The sequence below is a fragment of the Manduca sexta genome, unplaced genomic scaffold, assembly GCF_014839805.1.
Source record: "Manduca sexta isolate Smith_Timp_Sample1 unplaced genomic scaffold, JHU_Msex_v1.0 HiC_scaffold_432, whole genome shotgun sequence".
In the NCBI taxonomy this organism is placed as follows: Eukaryota; Metazoa; Arthropoda; class Insecta; order Lepidoptera; family Sphingidae; genus Manduca; species Manduca sexta.
The window spans coordinates 1-10,000 of NW_023595223.1; the positions used below are offsets into that span (position 1 = coordinate 1).

The window sequence follows — 10,000 nt, forward strand, 5'->3', positions numbered from 1 at the left end:
TAAAACAAAACTGGATCATACTTTTCAATATCCAAAAATGAAAAATTGAACGAACCTAAAACCTCCAGGAAACATTCAAAATAGAAAATATAGCTCGGATATTACATAAATATTAAGTAACGGAATGCCGATTTTTAGATGTTTAAATATCAAAGGAAATCGGCCACAAACACATACATTACACAAAACACGAATCATGAAAGGAATCGACAGCTGCCAGTGGACAGATCAAACGACTACAAACGTTTAAGTAACTCGCTCAAGGCAGATAGGTTTTTTCTTCAGCGTTCTGTCCTTACGGCGCATACTTTATTTCTATTTGGCTGTAGAGGTAGTTGGCGCGGCTGTGGAGGCGGCTGGGAGGGGGGAAGGGTGCTAGGCACGCGCGGTGGAGTCGCCCCAGCCAGTAGAGCTGCGTCGACGGAACGGACGGCTGCGTCACCCCGCCGCGGCCCCTACTGGAGACCTCCCTACTGTGTCAGTGACGTGAGAGTGAACCGCATGCGTGACTCTATTGTGAGTTTGTGACTTGTGGTTTATGTGTGTGTTTGTGTGATTTGCTATACGGATATTGCCGGTAAGTGTGGATTTATTATGCGTTAAGGTTGCGGTAATTGCTTCTTAATTGGTTAACGATGTGGAAATTTTACTGGTGAAGGTGGATTGGAATATCATTAATTCTTCGAGTAGTGGTCTCCGCTGTGTCATAATTTATTGTGACCTAGTTAAATTTAAAAAAGATTTAGAGCACATTATATAAAATGAAAAGATTTGAAAAGAATTTGTGTCAGTCGAAGCTCTGGCAACTGTTCACATAGAGTCGTTATTAAACCACGTATAAAAGAAATATAAAGTCATTCTTCCCTCATCAGTCTGCTTTATAATATTTATTTTGAATGAAAATATTTCTAAATAATGCGCAGTCCTCGTATTCATAATAAACACATTTCCCGCATGTACTTATCGTTGAATGTGATTCAATGCATCAATAAGTTTCATTCAATAATCCCGCAGCGTTAAATGAAAGTATTAATGAACTTTTATGAGTTAAAAATAGCATATAAAACCTTTTTTAAATTCAGAAGGTTTCAGCATTAAGATCAGGTTAATTAAGTATTATCAGCTCTCAGTTCGGGTAAATGAGGTATTATCAGCAATTTATACTATTAATAAAACGTTACTTTCAACTATAATATTTATATCTCATCTAGGAAGCTGATAGGCTAGCAAAGGATCTATGAACGGTTTATGCAAATGAATTTAACAACATTATAATGAAAAAAGAAAATATTTATCAAAGTTGCTGCATTCAAAGCCCTATCTTGATCAGGATATATAAAGCCGTCGGCTTCCTAATTGTAAAAACAGATGTCTAAATTTCGATTCATTACCTTATCACGTTTAATATTTAATATGTAGTTTAAGACACGGAACTACATATCTAACAGTGAATGGTAAACGTTTCTCAAACGGAACCGGACACTACATATATGTACTTATATACATAAATGCGGTCTACAAATCGTTCTGATGATAATTAGATCCATACATTCTATATAAAGGTATGCTGATATCGTAATATGTAAAAAATCTACGTTTATGGTGACGATGTGTCTAGGTTTTAGATTATTCGTATAGTTACTGTAAACGTTGGTTAGTAAGTAGCCAACGAAACACGTGTTCTCTTTGAAGTATTGTACTCAAACCATTGGAAAGCGAAGGAAGTCAATAAAATACCGACGTTAAAATCCGATAGATGTTTTGTAGGCTATCAAGTATAGATACTAAAATGTCGCACATGGTCTATCTCACAACTATACAAACAACCGCTATATTGGCTCTCGTAAGCGTGTCGCGTTCCGGGATCAGTCTGTGTATTCAGTTTCAACAAGGCCGGCATAATTGTGTTGACTGCCGAGGGGTAAATCATCTCTCGTCACATCCTGTTCTATCAGGCCGGCATAATTGTGTTGACTGCTCCTCAGCAGTAATCATCTCTCGTCACATCCTGTTCTATCAGGCCGGCATAATTGTGTTGACTGCCGAGGGGTAATCATCTCTCGTCAGACCACATTCTATTGGACCCTCCACTTACCATCAGGTGCAGTGGTGTAGTGCCACATGTAAAATACAAGATACGTTTTACACTATCACATATATTTACATAATGATATTGCTTAACAATGAATCTTTATTTTAATTAACTTATCCAAGCACTACCACGAAACTATTGTTTGATTGTATGTATGTATAGTATGATCTAAATTGTTGATAGACTAGAGAAATGACTGCGGTTCTTCAATTTATGCTTGTTATCCGAGACATACATCTCCGGAACTCATCAACGTGACGCATAAATGGTGTATTTTACCTTCAACTAGAATATAATATAAATGCTATAATTATATTTGCGACAAAATCATCACCATCGCAAATATAAGCAAAAATAAAAAACAGATATAAGCGCAATACTAAATAAATGAGGTTGAATACCCTTAAGAGTTTTAAATAGAAATAATACGAAAATAAAATAAATACAATTAAAATTATTTCAACGAATTAATCTATTACCGAAAAATCTGCGAACAAACATTGAAAGAAAACGCTAGATAACACACTAATCATATAAAAATCTCTGATTGAGTTCAAAAATAGAACGAATTCTTCGAACGTTCTGCGAACTTCGGTATTATTTGTGGATTAATAGCTTCTGATTATAATTTATAAATACTTTAGCAATATACGTGGGCTCCCTTAGAATCACTGTACATACAACATCTCACTAATAATATAAAAGTTTGTGAATATTTTTGAACACGTATAGGTACACGCTGAAACTATTAAACGGATTATGAAATTATAACACAAATAAATAGAAAAATAAACAGAGGAAATTCTATAAAGCGGTACATTGAAGCCGCAAGTAACATATTTATTAAGAAATAACCGCGTATAAGGAAACATCCCTTGATAATATTAATGAAAGTAATCCATTATCCTTTACAAAACTGTATTATGCGGATAACAATATAAATCCTATTATTGGGGCTCGATTATTTGGATTTTGCGATAAAATCGCTATAGCTTAGCTATCTTCTCATTTACTAGCGTCCAGTAGCGAAGGGTGCAATATTAAAAAAGGAATTCGACACAACATATGAGTACTAATAATGTACATATATGCGTTTTGCAAATCGTTCTAATGATAAAATTGTACATAAATTACTAAACAGAAGCCGACAAGAAACGGTTTATATGCTCCTTTCGTCCCTGCTAGCTTTGCTTGCGATTTCGCCTGCGTGAAAAGCCTTTCTTACTAAACTCCGAAAATCATTGTACCAATCCAAAGCGCCATCTATAAATCATTAGCGCAATTTATTTAAAACATTAATTATTTACTGAGGCTGCAAATAACCGGGATGTAAATTGTGCTATGTATATGATCAGAACTTGGTTTATTCGTTCACTAAATTTGCATTCAAATTTGTTCAGTTGTTTCTGAGTCAACTAACAATCATTTAAACAACCAAGCATTTTCTCACGCTTTCGTATTTATAATATGTGAGTACATTGATGGTGTAATTGTGTTACGGTACGACGGCAGTGCTTAGGTCTAAGGTTTGTTCGCGGGACGGACAATATGGTTTTCTTATCAGCCCAGAGTTTAAAATTCGTATCCGCTATGGCGATAGGCTCGCCCTCTAACTCAACATGGAACGGAATATATGCGAATGAAAGGTCCACTAGTTGCGCTTCTGTCTACCCTTAGAGGGATGAAGGCATGAGTGTGTGTATTGTATATGCGTGTACCAAATTTCATCGAAATCCGATCAGTTGTTTCTGAGTTTACTTCTAACAATTTTCCAAACATTCAAACAAAAACTATTTTCTCAAACTTTAATATTAGTAAAAGTAAGATATGAATTTTCATCTCCGTATCTTAATGTAGCTAGCAGTAGTACGAAAGGGACGGCCTGACCAAACTAGTATCCACAGTGTAGGAAATCAAAGTGAATTGACAGCTTGGTGTTCATTCTCGTATGTTGAGTGAGATTTCTGGTGGATCAAACATCCTCTGTAGTCTAATCCCTTTTAAGTCGACAGCGTATTGATGATGCGGATTGCAGACCGAAATCTAAGCTAATTTGGTCTAGTTTAGCTCGCATAGTGGAGATATTTTTTCACACTTGCATGCAGACTGCATATTATGTTGAACTTTATGTAATTTTCACAATTATGCGAGCTAAGTAATTAGCTTGGTATTTTGTCTACAATCAGTATGATTTTCCCGTGAAAAACGCTACGAAGGTATTTTAAAAATATCGGGTGAAGCATGACAGTTTCACGGACTACGCTATAAAAACTTAAAAGAAACATAAAATTATAATAAAAATAGTAGATAATATTATTCATTTATAATTAGTAGATACTAATTATTCTTAAAAAAAATATAATCCTTTTTTCATTTAAACAAAATTATGCACAATGAAAATAAACTTGATAGTTAATTAGGCAATTAATTCTATATTTTTATTAAATTTCGAGCTAACACAAAACAACCACACAGTTCCGCGTATGATGGGTCGAATAGATCTGTTTTCAAGTTTGAATACTTGAATAATTTATATCGGCAACTGCTAGAACCGGGAGTCAGTAACAATATTGATTTTGTTCTAAAATAACGCCGAACACGGCCGGTTTATTTTATATGTACGTTTAACTTTGCGTGCTCGTTCGAATTTTAAACTCTTTCACTTGGTCTCACTATTTCAGTTTATGGATAGACTTTGTGGGTAGTAAGTTTTGGTTGAAGTTGCTGGATATAGAGTACAATATTAGTATGTATGCTGGTAAGCAATGTGCATGTCGTTGTTTTGTAAGATATTAAAACCTGTATATTTACCAGATATTATGAAAGAAACTAGACATGTAAAGTATAAATATACTTGACAGGGCTATTTAACCTTGTATTATGTACTGTCCCGTATGCACGTAAAGCCGTTGGTCCTGTACCTGATCTTTTTCTGGTAATGTGGAAATGCCGTCTCAACGAACTATAAGATTTAAGGAACAGAGAATGCACCTTCAAATTGATATATCACCATTTCCAATAAATGACACAAAACTCTTTTTTAGATTTATCTCACAAATGGACCATTTTTTGACAGTTCACAAATGAGTAAATTTGATTGGTTCATTCTCGGAATCGGATTGAAGATTGCGAATGGGATCGTTTATAGAAAACGGCTGTTAATGGTTTATGCGCGAAAGTTTAACACAAGTAAAACACTTTTGAAAAAATTCTCACTTATAAATTCAATAAGATTGGCTCGCAATGACACAACTTGAATTTTGTTACAGTAATATATAGTAACTTTTGAAACGGCAGCGACGACTATAAAATGAAGTGGCAATCGCACAATGTAGCGTCTCAAATCTTCCCAAAAATTCTTTGTCTTTTGTGAAATTATCTTCATTTTCTTTAATAATTGGTCGATGACTTATTTACCTCGTGGGGCTAAAATTCGTAAATGAGCAATGGGGTAAATAATTATAGGAGTAAATCGAAAACGTATTTGTTTTAGTATAGATGTAAATACGTACTACTATCTAAGATATTCAATAACAACCAACTAAAAACTCTATGTCAACTTAGGAAATAAAAGATATTTTCAAATATTATTGTAGTAGAGTCAGACACTATTCTAATTGTATTTGACAAATTTTCGTAAAGTACTTTAAAATGTTCTAGAGTCTCTAAAGATACGCTTAACAATTGTTTTTTATATTTAGAGCCATTTTAATAGAAAAAGACAGTTTTAATAAATACATTTTGTGTTTCCCTGCTGAAACGCTAAGTCACGTGACAAATAAGGGGCGTGACGTCATGATGTAATACTCTTAATGTAAACAATACGTGAGATTCGTTTATTATTCAAGATTATAAAAAGGCCAATACAATAAAATACCTTATAAGTAGCAAACCTGATGGTATTATTAACTACATTTCTCCTGGTTATGGTGGCAGGATTAGCGATGTATGTTTGGTTGAAAATTGCATTTTTTAGATCATTGGGAACCTGGTGCGATTATACTAGCTGATAGAGGATTCAAGCATATTGAGTAACTGTTATTACAAAAGGGATGTAGTTTAGTGAGACCGTCAAGTGTATCAGTTAAGTCTAATTAAACCAAAGTTGAAGCTCGAAAAACTAAGGAGATAGCAAGTTTACTGATACACATTTAAGAGTCATCCGACGTCTAAGGGAGTTCTCAATGTTAAAACCGCATTCAGTTGTCAATACAAATTTAATTAAGTTTTTGGATGATTGCATTGTTATTGCATGTGCCTTAATTAATTTACAAGGCTCCCTAATTAAAAACATTTGACGAATAGAAACAAAATTTAGAATAAAATGTTTTATTTTCCTATATTTAGTTATAAAAATAAGTTGTTACAATAGTTTGTAAACTTTTTTCTTCCAAAACTTTACAACTTTAGATAAAATATCATTTACTTTGATCTCATCATACTCTATTGGTATTACATGGACTTTATTATTTTTGAAATTTCCAATCTGCCACACAAAATTAACCTTTTGTTAAATTACTCACATACATTTGCAAAAGAACTTAGACTGCAAACTTTTCTGTGATTGTGTTGTTACATATATAATATAAAACTTTTTTGGCTTGTTGGACATTTAATTTCAATAACTGTGTCACCCTTTAAAATACCATCTGGCGATGCAACTATCATTGGGAATTTTTGGCTGATAATAAAACCACATTCTACAATCTTGTCATATTTTTTTCCAACTCCTTTCTTACTACTTCTTCCAATGATTTTCCTCTTTTCATGGTTGGAGTATCTGGTACTTTAGCTCCCATTATTAAGGCAACCAAGGATCCAACAGTTGTTTTGCATGTTGAAACATCAATTGCTTTTGATGCTTTTATTCCTGAAAAGAAAATTCATTTTTTTAATGTTAAACTAGTGACTGCCTGGTGGCCACATATACATTTATATCCCCACTAGGATGCCCTGTAGAATGGGTGCCCAACCCATATGAATGTGAACACAAACATCAAAGACTAGTAAAGCTACAAGACTTATTTACATTTTGAGATTGCATCTCCAATGGAAACATAATAATTCCAATATATATTAATCTAAGACAGCATTTTCCAACCTTTCTTAGCTGTGGACCACTAAATGAGCAAAGATGATCACCACAGACCTCCTTATATCACAATAAAATGCTTCTCTTAAGCACAACCTGAAACTTCATATAGCTTTAACATTGAAATCAGCCGACTCTAGATATGTCCACAGACCCCAAGTTGGGAATTTTGCTCTAGAACATTGATTTTAAATATCTTATTAGTTCAATCCTAACAGTATCAAATCACATTTAAAAAGGCAACATCACATTTAAATGCAATCAAATACCTATAAATAATTAATAATACCTTAACTCATGCCATGCTTGAATTTTGTGTTGTGCTTGAGTCAGACTTTCCACAAAATTTATATTTTCTTGTGTAAAAACACCATTAATTTTGGCTAAAAACGTTTCACAGTCACTTCCTTTCTTACGCTTGATGCTCTAATAATGCATCGAGAACTGAAGAATGTCGGGCACTTTGTAATCAGATTGATGTTTTAGGATTTGAGTGAGCATATGAATTAGCATCATCACCATACAACTGTCTTGATGATCTGTAAAATAGAAATAAAGCATCACAGATAGCCATAATACGAGAAACTTTTCGTTGAAAAGATTTTACACAAATAACAAGTACCTAACCAGAGTAAGATTCTTCATAAGTAATGATTTTATTGGTAACATAATAATGTATTATTTGTATTTATAGTCTACAAAGTAAACATGTACCTATCACATGCATGACACAAAGGTTATTTTATAGCAAAACAAAATAAGGCTAAGTACATAAATCAAACTGTAATCTATTGTGAATTGAACAAAATATCAGAAAACAATAGTTTTGTACTTACAATAAAGTTTCCACGTTCCTAAATTCTGCAGAACAAAAGTCCGGGTTTGAGGCAAAGAAATTTGCGATCATAAAAGACTCCATTTTTGGCAAATTTGCACAGTCAGTTTTAATAAAACCAATTTCCATGTTTTTTCGGTAAAGTGCACCTTGGACACGAATTAATCATATAAATATTAATGAAACCTGCGAATAAAACGCGCCATAATCTTTTTCGGAATGACAAGACATTACATATAATACATCGTGACGTCACGTTCTCTAGTCTTGGTCGCTTGAGACGTTTCTTGTAAATGATGCACAGATTCAAAAACTCTTATTTTCATTTAGGAAAATAAAATATTTAATAATTTTTATTTGTAATTTAAGTCAAATATTCTTAATTAACACCTTAAATTATATAATCTTCAATACCAAATTTATTTATTTTTTACTATGTCAAATACCCAATTGGTCAGATTTTTTATTTTATCTATATTAAGTGTCACTATATCTGGTTTCTGGCAAACTAACAATCAATCACAGAAAAATGCCACCCAAGAATACCGGTTCTATAAGAAAAATGTTCGTAAAGAGATAATCTCTAGTAGGCACCATCGCCTCGAGGGAATCCTTTCTTTCCAGGAGCCTCATCAATTTTACAGTTTTGGTAATTGAATTCTATTTTTTGTAATAACTCGAATACATTATTAAGCTCTGCATTCGAAGGTCATTTAGAGTTAAAATTAGTTTCGCATTAAATGGCAGAAAAGAATATCTTAAGTTACTTTTAGAATAGATAACAATGTTTCTAAGGGATTCTCAATAAGTGTGGGTCGATTTTGAAATGGAATTAAATCAGCTGTTCATGATGTGTTAAAGAAATTCTTTTTATTTGATAGACCTACGAATAATTATTTATAGAATAGAACATCGCTCAAATGTCCACTGCGGTTATCACTGTGACACAGTTCAAATAGTCAAATTTTCAATGACTGCCGCATAGATCCGGCTGAATTTGAACGACGGCTTGGATTACTAAGCCATAATCCGATTGCGGCTTATTGGAATAGATCTACGAAATCAGCAAACCTTTAAAAAAAAGTCTAGGACTGTCAAATCGTAGTTTTGGTAGCATGAGTGTAGCTACAGATTCTCTCCAGGGGCAATGATAAAACAAAAACCTCGGCGAATTCAACAAAAAGGCATCTCTATACATTGAAATCGTTCAAGCAGCATGTCCATAGTGACGTCTGTCACGGCACGTAGCGCAGTCCTGCTGTAATCATAGATATACAAAAGTGTAAAATCTATACTAATATATAATGCTGAAGCGTTTGTTTGTTTTTTGTTTGAACGCGTTAATCTCAGGAACTACTTAACCGTTTTTGATTTTTTTTCACTAATAAGCCACATTACTCCTGAGCGCTATGGGATATTTTTATCCCGGAAAAACTTTTTCACGCGGGCAAAATTCCATGAAACAGCTAGTAAATAATATAACAGCAATCCATTACTAAAAGTTGTTTATAAAATTAAAGTAAAACTCAAAACAATAAAACTTTATTTACAAACGAGTCGTATGGCACATCCTTTCGAAACATTCTGTAATTACGATTTGTCTTGTGGAATAAAACACAAGCATATTTTGTACAACTATTCACACAATGACAATAAGTGGTGCTTAAATATATCTGGCGTGTACTTAACTTCATTTCTTGTTAATGTATCTATAATTTAATGGTAAACATAAACGAGAGGCACAAATCATTCGCACGAGACCATGTACCGAACATATCTGCGTAACCAGTTGTCGGTCGTATATTTTTATTTCTGTATATTTAAGTACACGCAGCGAACACGTTGAAAACCATAATTGCACGTTAAATGATAGGCATTTTTAGAGAAATGACACGCTTGACATCCTCATACGTGGTAAAGTAAACAAAGACTGTCAGCTAATACTTAAACTCAATCGCGCAAAATACGTAATGATATGATT

At 33.5% G+C, this 10,000-nt stretch overlaps 1 long non-coding RNA gene across 1 annotated transcript; it reads right to left on the reverse strand.

The window, feature by feature from the left end:
- Positions 1-6,656: 6,656 nt before the first annotated feature.
- LOC119193360 lies at positions 6,657-8,262 on the reverse strand. Its single transcript, XR_005113931.1, has 3 exons — positions 8,021-8,262; positions 7,474-7,723; positions 6,657-6,962 (listed from the first exon to the last, which is right to left on the reverse strand). It is a non-coding gene; the product is annotated as an uncharacterized LOC119193360 (long non-coding RNA).
- Positions 8,263-10,000: the final 1,738 nt, after the last annotated feature.